At 36.4% G+C, this 14,410-nt stretch overlaps 1 protein-coding gene across 7 annotated transcripts in view; it reads left to right on the top strand.

Moving 5' to 3' along the window:
• LOC117572602 (dopamine D2-like receptor) overlaps positions 1 to 14,410 on the top strand; it is a 77,276-nt gene that overhangs the window by 13,352 nt on the left and 49,514 nt on the right. The window lies entirely within an intron of this gene.

Here is a 14,410-nt window from a genome sequence, read left to right on the forward strand (position 1 = left end):
AATTAGGTATAGCAATTTTATAATTTCTCTTAATTCATTCATTTTCTTCTTTTAATTGATAAACTGTTGCTCACTAAATTGTTTGTGTATGTATAATTGGTGTGTTGGGTTGCGCTGCTTTAACTCTATGTGCTTGTGTGCTCTTAACTTGAAATCCGTAAATGGTTTTCAAGGTTCAAAGCCATTTTAAAAGCAGCTCCAAATTACTTACAAGTCTGCCAAGATTAAAGTTAAAACAAGTCTGGCAAAAAAAACGAAAACACAGAGAAGGAGGAAGAAAAAAGTTTATACTTAGTCATTCGCTTCGCTCGCCTAATCGTTGCTTTGAATAACTTTTTTTATTGCGGCTTGTTGTTGCCGCCAATTGTGGCAAATTGTTTTGCATCCCCAAGAACATGACAATCGAGCAAACTTTCGGCATGTCGCATGTTAATATGAGCATGATGCGAATTATTTCCTTAAGCGCACATCAATTTTCAATCAGTTTTGTAATATCATGCCACACACACACACACACGCACGCACACATTGACGATTTTATAATTGGTCGACGTCTCCCCAAAAAGAAGCTTGCTACAATTTACAGGGTATTCATATGTTTCCAGTAGCAGCAGCAACAGCGGCAATAAAACGAGAGCCGAAACACATAAAACAGTTCAGCGAATGTGAGAATGTGAGTGTCTTAGTGCGTATGTGTGGGTGTGTATATGTGTGAGTGCATGGGTGTGAGAGAGTGTGTGTGAGGCAAGCTAACAATCAAATCCCAGATGCCGGGCGAACAAGACGAAAAGGCTCACAGAACGTCGACGTGTCGACAAACCACAATTCTGCCGCTCGGCGCCCTTCATTTAATACGCAGGCACACACATACATAAGCAGTTACACACAGACACACACGCACACACTCGCACACTTGTTGAAATATAATAAAAATTTGATGTGCTTAAAATATTTCATAAGGCAGACGCAAACAATGGGCAAACAACGAAATACGCACACAGGCATGTAAAAGAAGACACACACACACACACATACACATAGCAAATACATACACTGTTACACACCTATACACATAAGCTTCGGCGTAAACGTTAAATAAAAGAAATGTTGGATACTTGCAAATAAGTTAAAAAAAAAAACAACGTGAAATAAAACCAAACTGAAAATGTGAAACGAAATAAAATTTATTTAAATACATTTACTTGCTACGGCTTTTGCTGTTTGTATTGGTGTTGTTGTTGTTGTTGTTATCTATTGTCTAAAGTACAATCGAAATGATTCGCGGAGTGTTAGAGCAACAATAATTTAAAAAATAAAACTCGTAAAAATGCAAATAAAATAAAATTCAACAGGAAATAAATCAAAATACCAAACGCAAGCATGAAATATGCAAACAAAAAACAAGGAATAAAGCTGGCAATAAACATTTGAAAATGTTGCCATGTTTTGTTCCATTTTTCATACACTCGCATTTCGTTGTGGTCATTTTAGCATTTGTTTGCTTGCAAATATTATTGCGAGAGTGCAAAAATAATCTCCACATAGTGGCACGTTAGTAATAGAATTATTTGCATTGCGGCCAAACCGAAAATGCTGTAAAAAAAAAACTATTCATACACAACTATTTTTTGTGCAACATTTTCGAAAAATGTTTGATACGCACTAAAAGTACGACTGGTTAAAAAACAAGTAAAAAATTGAGTTTACCTAACATTTAATAGGATATTTTATAGTGACTCATTTTTATTATTATTTTTAAATTGCTAAAATAATAATACTTCTAATAACTTAAAGTTGATAGTGAAGCACAGAAATTGATTTTACAATAAATATATTTCTTCTCAAGAATTTAAAATTTTAAAATATACAAATATATTTGATTTCACCGCAAATATTTTTAAATGAAATGCAAGAAATATTTAGTGCGAGAAAACCTTTAAGTAAAGTAATTAGAGTATTGTATTTAAATACTTTTCCACTGAATACTTTTTGTAGATCAAATTAGAGTGCTAAAAATATATTATAGACAGAATTTTATGTACTTCTAAGGTAGTTTACTTTCAAGTCAATCATTTTTATTTGATAACTTGTTATATTTAAAAAAAATCGTTTAATTCCACTATATACATTTTTTAGTGATACAAATTTAAATATATTACTATAATTACTTTTACGATGAACACTTTAGGGAATTTAAATTAGACTGCTGGAATTATTTAAGATGTAATATGATTCACCTTTAATAAAAGCCATTTTCAAGTCACTCATTTTAAGCAATATAATTAGAGTGCTTAAAATATTTAAGACAGAATTAGTTTCACATTGTATATAAGATATTCTATAGTCACTCTCTTAGGAAAATACAATCTGACTAGGGTATATTTTTAGTCTCTTATTTTGAGGAATAAAATTAGGTTACAACAATTATCTTAACTGGAAATTGATTAACATTTAATAAAGGGTATTTCCAAGTCAACTCAATTTGAAAAATAAAATATGTAAGACAGATTTCCATTGACATTTAATATAGAGTATTTAATAGTCACTCATTTTGAGCAATAAAATTAGACTGCTAAAAATATTTAAGACAGAATTAGATTCACATTTTATATAAGATATTCTACTACAATTATCTTAACTGGAAATTGATTCACATTTAATAAAGGGTATTTCCAAGTCACTCAATTTGAAAAATAAAATATGTAAGACAGATCTTAATTGACATTTAATGTTGGGTCTTCAATAGTCACTCATTTTGTGAAATAAAATTAGACCTCTGGAATTTGATTTACAATTAATGTAGGGTATATAATAGTCACACATTTTGGTTAATTTCCCCCTTAAAGATGTAAAGAACATAATAATATTAATAATTCAGCTGGTTTCGTTTCGTTGGGCATTTTTTATTGGCATTCTTTCGCCAGGTATTTATGACAACGACAAAAACTTCATAAAGGACATTCGACTAATCAAGACAAGGTGTTTTTTATTGAGCCACCTGTCGTTATTGCCTCAGTCCCTTCTCCTGAGTCCCTTGTCCCTTATCCTCAGCAATGACAATGGCATTGGCAACGAGCAAAAATATTCGCGTGTGGCAACATTTGGCAAACATTTGCGCTAATTTGTCGTCGTCAAGCACGAAACGGGGCCAAAAATTCCTGCCCAGCCAAAGGGACACTTAGGGTCGATTAAGACAGCACACAGAGTGAGGGGGCGAACTGTATGCAGAGGGAGAGTGGGGGGGGGGGGCAGTTTTAAGCTGTGAGTTATGAGTTATGAGTGGAGTACCGTGAGCTAAATGCATAAATCTCAAGAGCTCGGCTCTATAGTCGGGAAGTGCGTGCCGTCGATTGCCGAGATAAACTAACTGTTCAGCTGAGGGTGGGGGGAGGGGTAAGCGAGGGGATTACAACTGCTAATTGTTTGCTGTTTGTTTTTCGCTGACAATTCATTTTAAGCCCCTTCCCAAATTCCAAATTCCGTGCAGCAAACAAAAGTGTCACGCAAATGTTTTTCGTTTTCTTTTATTTTTTGTTACTTCGCACAGCCTCAAAAACAGATCTGCGAGCGTCGATTGCGATAGCGATTGTGATTCCGAGATTCACGATTACGTTTGCGATTGCGATTGCGCGAGAGTTGCCAATTAATTAATTAGCCCACTTTCACTTTGGGGCGTGGCCGGGGGTGGGCGTGATTTATGGCTAAACTAACTGCTGACTGCCAGCCCCCCAAAAAAAAGCCACAAAAAAAAAACATAATGAAATAAATAAAATGTGAGCTCAACTCTCAACACGCAAAAATGACATTGTTATTGTCGCGTTTTGCATGACATTAGCATGGAATTTGTTGACGAGTTCAAAGCTCAACAGCCCGAGTCTGCAACCCACACACACACAGTCTCAGTCCACACACACTCACACATTTCATTCATTTCACTCTTGCAAATGACGCTAATTAGCGCGGCCTACAAAGAACGTGACTCGTCCTGCCACCTAGCTTAAAAAGACCAAAAGGACATTCGCATGTATGTAGTCATCAACAAACTTAAATCTAGAAAACTATGTTTTTAACCCTGCACTTAAATTGACTCATGTGTAGATTTATAACTGAATTTAGTTGGCTACAGAAAAGAGATAAAACAAATATGCACTTCTTTTTTTGCTTTCAGCTTATTTTATCTAAAAAGTTTATTTCAAATTAATTCCTTTTTAACTGAATTTTACTGGCAACCAAAATGAGGTAACTTAACTCTTTTATGTTTTAGAATATTTCACTTAAAAATTGTATTCATGTGTATAATGTGTATATTAATAACTGAATATTATTAACGACAAGAAATATATTAAAAGTCTATTAAGTTTATTTATAACTGAATTTAACTTACAGCACAAAATATGTTATATAACTAACTTATTATTTTATTTAAAAATTTATTTTAATATAACATACTCTAACTGCAAACATGATGTTTTATTTTATTCAGGAAAGTTTAAGTGCCGCAAAAATGTAAATTTTAATGATGGGTTTTATTATTTTTTTCTTTAGCTTATTCTGGCAACAATAACCTGAAGATTTGCACACCAATGACCACACACACACTTACAAACACACACAGAGACATTTTTTGATAGCTGACAAGTTTTGAGTTAGGTCATTTTGATTGCAGCTAAGCTGAGTATATAACTAAATATAGTATATTTGTATACTGTATATTTATGTGGCGTGTGTGCGCATCATTTGGGCATCATTATCAGAGAGAGAGAGACAGAGAGAGAGAGATGGAGAGACTGGGAGAGTGCTTGTGAAAGCGTCTTTAAAGTATTTTCAGCACTGTTACTAAAAATACTTACACAACAAATGGGCCGCCAACAAAACAAACAAACACACACACACACACCAACACACACACACAATGGAAACCAGCGCAGTTTGTGTGGGTTAGGTTTGCGGGGGATGGAACGCCCCAAAAAGCAACAATACAACAAAATAAACAAAAGCTCTGCACTGCCATTGTTAGCTTAAGACACACTAAGAACATTCATAAATTTTTTTTTTGTTTTTTATTTAGCATTGCGTATACGTAATTTATTTTGAGAAGACGCCTGGCAAAAAATATGCGATATAAAAAAAAGCTCTGCATACTTTGCGGGGCGCACAAGCGTGCCAAAGAGACGACAGCCAAAACAGCCACATAAACAAAGCGAAAATGAAAAACAGAAAATGAAACCAGCACACGTAAACGACTTTTGCCGCTCAAACACGACTAGCAGATACCCTAGAAACGAATAGAGTGTATCCTTGTGTTTGTAGCAAAGTTGAAATTTCAATTTCATACGACTCGCTCAACGAAATATGATGGCCACTTTCTTTTGCTTGCGGATGGCATCGAAACGATAAATAAATAAGGCAAAAGCGCAGAAACGTATGAATAATAATAATAGCCCAAAATTGGTTTGAGCTTATTTTGGCACAAGTGAAACGAAATGAAATTAGCTTTAAGTTCTGATGACTTTCGTCGTGGCCGAGGAGAAGAAGAGAAGCCCTCTAGGCTAGAGCCTGACTCTCTGATACAGTTGGCCGACAATTTGTCAATTGACGCGCAGCCAGGCGCTGAAGCTGCTTCCGCACGGCTGACTGTGAATAGCGGCGGAGGCGGGGGCGAGGTGCGGGGTCGGTAGTCGGTGAACAGTAAGTTGCATAGAATTTTGTTGCAATGAACAAACGACGAAGCGACCATCGACCTTCTGCTCTACTATAAGTATATATTATAGCGAGAGAGAGAGAGAGAATTTTGGTCGGACTTGGTGGTCCTCGCTTTTGCCATGTTGCGGACGGGTCTTTATCGCTTTTTGAAATCATCTGGCTGGAATAAATACATTTCAGCATCAAGTTGCTTGCCTGCTTTCGTTGCCTTCGCCATCAAATTGCTCGACCATTAGCTTGGGCCAACTAATGCACTTGGCTTTAGATCTCCTTCGCTCTCTTTCCTCCTTCTGAGTTGAAGTGTATGTCAGCAGCTGCTGCGTGTAATAAGTGACTTTCCTTAGCTTTCTCTCTCTCTTGCTCTCTCTCTCTACGTCTATGCAAATAATCCATGAGCGACTGCAGGCACATTGATATATTGACTCTGGCAATAACATCAAAGTCTCTGCCTTAGAACTAAATCTTTGTATTAACAGCATAAATTATGTTGACTTAAGTTCTGCCCAGCAAATCGCATGCGGGCAAAAGGCATCGAGTTGAGCGCAAAACCCTTTACGTTTAAAACGTTCAAATTGAAAACTGAGAACTGAGAACTGAATGTGAAACCTAATGACGCATTTGATTGGCTCGTCCGGGGAAATACCACTAAAAATAGACTTTGCGACAGCTCCATGCGATTAGTCTTTATTAGATGCTTGGCTGATTCCCTTAACTCAACTCAAATAACTCGATTACAGAGCATGCAAATCGATATCGATAGCAACCCCATGGCATCAGTTTGTTTTTTTTTTTCGCTTACCACATTCCTCTTTCAAATCTGTCTTCGCCGCTTCCGTCCCTGGTCAAAGCGAACAAGCTGAATTACATTGTTTAAGTAAAGGTCATGCTGGCTAATGTTCCATAAACTAAAATAAACTCAAACTCAAAAGCATATTGATTTTCAAATAAATTATGAGCGAAAGTTCATTGGGTTATGTCTTCAAGCTGGCATTTCAAAACGAATTACAAGAGTTTAAACTGCAAGTTTTGGGGCAATTGAAGTGAATGTAGCTATAATCAGATATAAATTGTAGAAACGTTTTAAGAAATCGGTTTGAATGGCAAAAACAAATGCTGAAGACGGATATTACTTGGTTTGTTCTTCAATCTGTATATTTTGTATTTAAACTCTTTGGTATATGATATGGTATTTTTTTATTTTAGTAGTAGATCGATTAATCAAATATAGTCATCGATATATTTGAATAGTTTTTAATTTGGTCGATAATTTAGTAGAACTATCTGGTGTATGGTGTCATATATGTATGGTATATTTTGAATGTAATAGTATATTGATATACCAAATATATTAATATTTACATATATTAATATAATATTTTTTATGTATACTAATTTGGTATGGTGTATTTCAAATGCTGTACTGGCTCAACTACTTAAAAAATCTAGAAATTTAAAAAATAATATACCAAAAAGAGCCCTCGGTATATTTTAATGTTGTTGGTATATTGATTTTTTATATTTTATTATTTATACTGCACTATTTGTTTTTATTTCTTCATTTACTTTGGTATATTTTGAAATGAAAAGGCGTATTTTATATTTCCATTTGTGCAGCGCCTTCTTTATTTTAAATGTTTAACATAAAAGTATCTCAGCTGTTGCTCATGTGTATATTCTAAATTTCTCTCTTATTTACATGCATAATATGTGTTAAGTATGAAAATGGAATGATCATCCAATGACACTGCGTTTCTCCGACTCAATGAAAGCCAACAACAATTTGTATGCAGCATTGAGAAAGTGAGAGAGCAACATAAGTCATTAGTTATCATATTACGCCCTTTGACCGCCGCGCCACGCCCACCATTTATGCTAATAAATTATGCAGCCCTGCGCTGCTCATTGACCCACGACACCAATTCCCCACTCCGCATGCTGTTTGTTTCCCTTTATTTTTTTTTGTTGGTTTTCAGCTTCATTGCGAAACGGAATATGTAAAACGTTTGATCCCTTCCGGCTTAGTCAGCTCTAAAAGTAGCGCAACGATGAAATAAACTTAAATAAAATTAGGTGCAGTGGGACAAGGGACAGGTTGTCACACAGACAGGCGGATTGATGGATAGATGGACAGGGGAACCGAGAACTTTGAATTTATTGCAAGCCCAAAGCGGAATCAAAATTATTTATTTGTCCCAGCATTGGGCACAATCAAAAAAAATGCCCATGACAACCCTTTGTCAGCAGAAAAGCATAATTTATTTATTTTAAGCATTACTATTATCATCAATAAAGTAGAGAAGCCAAATTTTCGGCAATTTCCTATTTGCTATAAACTCTGCTCTTTCAATACCCTGTAATAATTGCATCTGTTTGGGGTCAATGGGATCATTTTTGATTAAAAAATCCGGTTGTCTGATATTATCTGTTGCTGATTTGTCCACAACTATCGCCCTCTCTGTCCCACACTCTCTCTTTCTCTCACTCTTGAATTTAGGTTCAAAGTTGGGCTCAGTTCATTGAAAGTTTTGGCGCAGCAGGCACGTAGCCAATGCCACGCCCACACACACATAGCAACTATTTGCCCCCCCGCCTGTACGAAATGTAAAAGTCAGTCTGCGCTTTGCATTTTTTTTGGCCAAAAGCAAACAGCAATAGCAACAACAACAACAACAACAACTGAAGCTGAAACAGAAACTGAAACTGAAACTCAAACGCAAACTCAAACCATGTCGTGAGAGTCATAAAAAATGGGCAACTTTTATATTTTGTTATTTTATTTATTTATGTTAAATTCATGACATGTATTTAAATTAGTTGCCGAGCAGTTTTGTCCCTTTTTGTCTCTCTACAAGGCTTTCCAAATGAGTGTGTTAGTGTGTTCAAGTGTGTGTGTGTGTGTGTGTCTCTTTGTGTATGTGCCATCAAACGCAGCCGTTGTGAATTTGTACCACCCCAAAAAGTAGGCAGCAGAAAGGCTCTGCTGCATTAGCAAATATTCAATTATGAACCAGCCTTTTCTCTCTTTCTTTTTCTCTCTCTCACTCTCTCTCTCTCACTCTTCATTGGTTGCTCTTAGATTTTTGCGTCTCTGTGTCTGGTTGCCATTAGCATTTCAAATGCAAAGACAGCATCAGCATCAGCATCAGAGGACACACAGAAAAACCGAAAAGCGCCGAAACCCAATCCTCAGAGTTCGACCTTCAAGCTCACACCAAGCAGTTCCATCTTCATCTAGCTCCAGTTCCACAGTTCCACACAGTTTAGTTCCCCTCGTTTCAATTTTAGTTCCAGGCGAGGAACATACAAAACTTTTGCCATTTGCCTGCAAGCGGCAAACGGCAAACGACAAACGAGAAACGAGAAACGACAAAGGGCAAAGCAAACACGCAAACTTTTCCTGTATATATCTTGTCAGTTAGTGATATGTGTATACTAAATAGCTGCATACATTACCGCATAGCTCTATCTGTCTCTGTCTCTTTCTTTGTTGCCATCTCCTTTGCACTTGCTTTTTGAACAGCTTAAAAATTGCGTGTCTGGTCAAGTAAATGAGCTTTGCTGTGGCTTTTCCACTTTTGTTTCTTGTGCTTTGGACATGCTTTGCCATCCGACAGATCAAAGACACACACAAACACACACGCATACACATACACATACATATACATATAACGAACGACACAGACACGCTGAGAGAGATTTGTGTGGCGGATGCCCAACCGGAAATTGATATTTAATTAAAGTTTCAGACGCAGCTTTTGTCGGTTTCCCACTGCAAACTTTGCCCCCCAAACGAGTTTTGTTTTCCACGCTGCTGCTGCTGCTGTTGTGGAAATGCAAGTGAAAATGCCATAATGGTAAAATTGTGCAGCTGAAGCATAAACAAATATAGGCAAAAATTTCTGGCACAAAACAACAACTCGACAACTTTTGAAATGAAATAAATTTGTCACTTTATCAACGCATGTCATATTATTTTCTGCTTGAGCCCGGAAAGAGAGAGAGAGAAAGAAAGAGAGGGAGAGTGAGTGAGAGAGAATGAAGTGGGCAATGTTGTGTGGTTTATCAAACCCACAACAGCAACAACATCAAAACTTTAAGCTTGTTTTGCCAAGTAGCATTTATGCGCAAAAATTCTGCCATCAGTTGTAGATCAACATTAATCTCAGCGCAAAGCTTCCATGATATCAGCCGAAAATGGCACTTGGACAGTTTGTGAGTTATGCGAGAAATACCAAATACAAACATATAATATGCATGTGATAAGATGAAGTTCTTTGCTTTATGATATGCGCTACCCATAGAGTAGAAGTTGCAGGAAATGAATGCAACAGACAGAAGGAGTCATATGTGAATATTCTTGACCAGCGTCAACCAAGGCGATATAGCCATGTCCGGCTGTCTGTCCGTCCGTCGGTATAAACACCTAGATCTCAGAGGCTATAAGAGATACAGATAAAATTTTAGGCAGCACTTGTAATGATTGCATACAGAACAAGTTTGTTTCAAATTTTTGCCACACCCACTTTGCTATGGCAAATTTCGCCCACTGCAATGGCGTCTTAGATGCTTTGGCTGACAATCTGATATGTTTTGCACCCTATTGTATATTTTAAATGTAGTACTGTCTGGTATATTTTGCACTTCATGGTATATATTGAATGTGGTACTATATCAATATAGGATTTGGTATATTTTAGCATATTTGCGGTATATTTTTGTTATATTTATAGAATATTGTTTTATTGAAAATGGGTAGCGGGTATCTCGCAGTCGAGCACACTCGACTGTACCTTTCTTATTTGTTTCAAGTACTTCGAGTACTCCGCTGCTGCACACTTTAAGTTAATTACCTTGAATGCTTATTGCGTTTTCCCTTTGAGCGAGCAATTCATTTGGATTAACTCAGGATTTAATTGCCGCGACAGTCGTCGCATTCCAATCGAAACTAATCGATTTCTTTCTCAAATATTGTCATTCTCTTGGTCTCAGTCTCAGTCTCAGTTCAGAGCGCACACCGCAAACGCAGTGTGTCGACATTTTGTTGCTCATTAAATGCACTCAGGCAAATTTATGCTCATTTATTTTAAAGGCATCCTATCTCGTACACCCAAAAAAAAAAAGGTGGCAGGAGGAAGGTGGAAGGAGGTGCACATGCTTTAATGTCGCCTCGCGAAAATGCTCTTTTTATATTTATTTATTTAAATACGCGACCGGAAAGCAACAGCCGCGTCTCAGCTGCTTTGCTGATAGCGAGTCGAGTCGAGTCGAGCTCGAGCTGGAGATGCTTAGGTAGAGTGCTGTGTGTAGTGTGCAGGAGAGAAAGAAGGAAGTTGGAGAGTGGTGAACAAACTTTATGACTTTTATCTACGCGCAACTTTCGAAGTGGCATCTCGCTTTCTCTCTTTCTCTCTCTTTCCCACTCACCGACACCGACGACGCTCATCAGCTGAGTTTTTAAACATGCCTTACGGCCGAATGCATAAATATTTTCCCAGTGTCGCGAAAAGCAGCCGAAAAAGACAAGCATCACATTTTTCATATAAATTTATTTGGCTTTGGCAACGTTGACGACGACGCAACATTTTGGAAGCATGCCGCATTTGCATATTTGCAGCAAAGCGGCAGCAGCAACAACAACAACAACAAGAACAAGCTGAACAAAAATAAAACCCATAAAAACTGGTACAGTTGAATGAAATGAAGTCAAATAACAGAGCAGCAAAGTACAACAAGCAACACAAGAGACACAAGCAAAGCAAAAAGCACTGGACACAACATCTCACAGCAACAAAGCAACACCAAGGGGGTGATAGAGGGTGGGAGTGGGAGTAACAAAGATATAGATAATAAAAACTTTTTACAATAGCAGATGCCACAGCCCAGCGAATGGTTGATGGCCATGCCAGCCAACGGTCAACAGTCAACACAACAACAATACACAGTCTCGGTTATTCTTCTTCTTCATTCTCTCTGTCATTGCTTAAAGGTGTAAAGAACAGAAAAACATTTGCAGAATGCCCAGGGACAGTTATCGATCACTCACAGTTTATCATCCATATTGATTCCATTACAACTAATGACACTTTCGAATATGTAGATATATTAAATTAATCTTGTCGGCTTCTGGCTACAAAATCCAAAAACTTAACGTTAATTTACACAATCTGTCCGATTGCAATCTTTAAAGAAAATTAATATTATATTTTACTCATACAATTTTGACAAATGTTGCTAAGCAATTTCGTGTGGACTTAAAAATACAAAAATTTCGACAAACTTTATATGAAAGAATCCTAAATCAAAACTAAATATTTTGATGGCTGACTCGAAATGTTTTCCATAAATGTCTTTCTACTTTATTTCCTTATTTTGTAGATAGAAAAATTTAGATTTTATTGCTGCTTGTAAACCGTTCAAAAACAGTATTGAACCAAATATTTATTAAAAGCTAAAACAAGATTAAAGTGCTAAACAATTTTAAATTGATTTATCATATTTTGTAGTCAGATAGACAATAAAATTAATTTAAACTTGTATATTTTCCAGTCAGATAAATCAATCAGCATTATTGCAGTTAGACAGATATAATCGTAGATTGCCAAAAAGAGTAAATCATATTTGGGTTTGGCGTGAACTGTTTACTTAATCATTTTGGCGAGTCTATTTATTTGCCGTGAATATAATGAAATTGCCTCAAACATAAAGTGAGCCGTGTTTTCATCATTGCGCTACAAGTTCGTTTACATTCACGTGCAAAGACAGACGGAGAGACAAACAGACAGACAGACAGACAGTCGATGGTTTTTTGCGCCTATGAAAAAATGTGGAAAACAACAACAAACATTTCGTCAGGTTTTCGCCTTGCATTAATTCCAAAAAGAAAAACGTAATTTTTCGCACTCATACCCTTACCTTAAAAAGTAGTAAATGGGTATGCTGAGAAAGTTGAAAGTACATTAAATGAAATATAATTTCAAATAAATAGAAATAATTGATGAAATATAATTAAAATTAAATATATATAAATTATCACGAAAATAGTTTATTTGATATACAGGATATCTGCTAGTTGTTCACACCCTTTGATAACAGTTTACTTGTGTTTTTTGGAGCTTCGCGGCAGATTGTGTCAGATATTAAATTTATTTACGCGAATTTCTCACTTCGGGCTGTGTAAAAGCAACGACAACAACGTCGCAAGCGACTGGCCATGTGGCGCAAGGACGTTGTCAAAAAAATGTGTATAGTATATAAAAAATATATATAGGGAAATATAAATAAATAAATAAACAACAACAAAATAGAAATTGTGTAAAACAAGAAAAGAAAGCAAAGTGTTCAACTACATTGCACATGCTGTGAATGCTGCTGCGTTGCTTTTTCCTTTTCTGTACCCAACTTGTTTTTGTTTTTATTGTTGTTTTGGTTTTTTTGTTGTGGGTTTTCATTTTTAGTGTTTCCCGATGCGGATTACCAACTCAAAAATGCGCTTGGCTATGCGAAGTTGGAATTTGACTGCACTCACAGCTTTTGGGGATTATGTTTCAATTAGGCAATGGAACAAAAGGACTATGGGGCGTTGATTGGATTGGAGTCGAGCACCAACAGCAACAGCAACTGAAACTGAAACTTGAATGCTGTAAACTTAACCCTAGCAAAAGGCACTCTTTGCCTCTTGCCACTTGAGCCATTCACGTGCCATGAGTATTTCAATTACAAAACCCAATTAATATTATGAATAAAGTAAAATAAACACGAGTCGAGTGGCCTTTCCCCCAAGCCTCTTAATTATTTTTCTTATTTTTATTTAGGGTGCAAAATTCACGCGCCGAGCACACAAAAAACAGTGTTGAATAATGCGCGTAAATAAAACATATTTTTTTCTCCCATTGGCCACGCATTATTTATGGCATGGTGAAAACGAAACGAAACGAAAAAAAAAACCGCAGCGCACAGTCTACAATTATTATTTCAATAATTTATCGCTGCCATTTTTTACGAGCCAGACACAACATGTGCTAAAACGAAGCAGACCAAAAATATAAAATAGAAGAGAAACAAACTGAATTGAAATAAGTAAAAGTGATCGAATAACCAAATAACACGTATACGCAGTGTTGGCCAGCAACTTGTCTTTTCAGTTTTACGATTACTTTCGCATAACAATGAGAACAGGTTAAACTATGCTGACAAGCAAATACGTTAGCTATTCATCTTCATATGAATATGCTTATGCTTATGTCTGGGCACTCAAACTCAAGCTAAAACTCAAACTCAAACTCATCCTCAACCGCATCCGCATCGTATAAAGTATTTTGCTGAGATTCTGCAGTTTGCAGTGTATGGCTTTTATGCAAATAGCTGACAGCTTCATGGATATTGTTGTTATTTTTTTATTATGAGCATTTTGTTTTTGTTTTTGTGTTTTTTTGTGCTTTTTTGTGTGTTTTCTCCACCTCTTTCGAAATTCTTCCTCTTTTAACTGCAACTACGAGTTGCTACTATTCTTGTTGTTGTTGTTGTTGTTGTTCATGTTGCTGGGGTTATTGTAAGCCGGGTCATAAAAATATAGTACGTTGATTTTCCAACTTGTTTGGGCTCGGTCATAAAACTCTGCACGGCCAATTGGCCAATTGAACAAGGTCAAAACTGTTGCTCTTGCTTTTGGGTGTTGAACAGTTTCTCCTTCTCGTGTGTCTAAAAAAAT

The sequence above is a fragment of the Drosophila albomicans genome, chromosome X, assembly GCF_009650485.2.
Source record: "Drosophila albomicans strain 15112-1751.03 chromosome X, ASM965048v2, whole genome shotgun sequence".
Taxonomy (NCBI): Eukaryota; Metazoa; Arthropoda; class Insecta; order Diptera; family Drosophilidae; genus Drosophila; species Drosophila albomicans.